This window comes from Acyrthosiphon pisum, chromosome X, assembly GCF_005508785.2.
Source record: "Acyrthosiphon pisum isolate AL4f chromosome X, pea_aphid_22Mar2018_4r6ur, whole genome shotgun sequence".
In the NCBI taxonomy this organism is placed as follows: Eukaryota; Metazoa; Arthropoda; class Insecta; order Hemiptera; family Aphididae; genus Acyrthosiphon; species Acyrthosiphon pisum.
Window position 1 is genome coordinate 117180311 of NC_042493.1, and position 1287 is coordinate 117181597.

Consider the following 1287-nt stretch of genomic DNA (forward strand, 5'->3'; position numbering starts at 1 on the left):
GACGGCGGACAATGTCCTCAGCTCGTCGTCGGAAAATAGGCAATCGATTTCAGCGCGGGTAGTGCGCGGCGCGATCTGCTTCCTGGCCTCAGCACGTAATAAACGATCGCGATCACGCGGATTACTATAGAATGACGTATATCGAGAGCGAAGCGCGATGTTCAACTCGACGTCGGGTGTCGATCACGACGGCGTCGACAGACGGTTTTACGTGTTCACACGGGACTACACTCGGTGCGTGCAAAAGTGTTAAGTAACGCGACGCAACGGGCGCGTATAACAAAGCGAAGCTTAAAATTTTATTCGTAAGAATAGTGGCCGCTGATCACAGCTCGGGCCTAACACACCTCGTGTTCACACGAGGGTTTGGGGACACGCACGACACAATGCGGAGAACGGTAGCGCGGACGTTGCGCTATGTTCAACCGCTAGAAAAAGACAATTTTGATATATATTGTGCACGACAGCCGATGGCCAGCTCGCCGGCCAGCGACGGCGGCGCGGGACTGCGGAGGGGGAAAGCGTAGGAACTTCGATATGGAACGCGACTTGGAGCGTCCGTGCTTTTGGCGGCAAACCCGTTCCGCGTTCGAACAATACTTGTATTTGGTATATATTATATGATATAACATACTATATTTTTTATATTATACGTTTATGTGTAGCGGTATGTATTATATATAGGTATATATAATATTTTATGTATACGTTTACAGCACTGTGGTGGATCATTAAATTTTCATTAGGCTTAAATATTAAATCTGTCCTTCGCCAAATGAAAGTGGTAGGAAAAATATAATTCCATTAACTTGACGCGAAACCAACACAAATTGCTTACACGCGTCGTAGTTGACGAACACGAAGAAATCTTCCATAATATAGGTAATCAAAATATATATATATATTTCATATTATATTACATTATAGTACTATTTACGATGAACACACGTAGGAGCAGTAAATAATATCACGAGAAAGAATTTTGCTGACTCTGCACGATGGAATGTTACTTTATCGAATAATAAATTGAGATATTTCCATGACGTTATAGATTCAAAGCGAGGAATCCATATTGGTTTCATAACGACGCGTTGGATACAATTTTAAATTTTATTTTTCAGGCCTACAAAATATGAACACAAGATTGCAGACCATAGATTATTGAAGCAAATGGAAAATCTTTTTTCTTCTTATAAATCACATCGTTGCACTTTAAAATAATATATAAATCAACAGTTGTAATAAATCATCCGAAAGATCAATAGTCGAATGCGACAGTTTTCATCT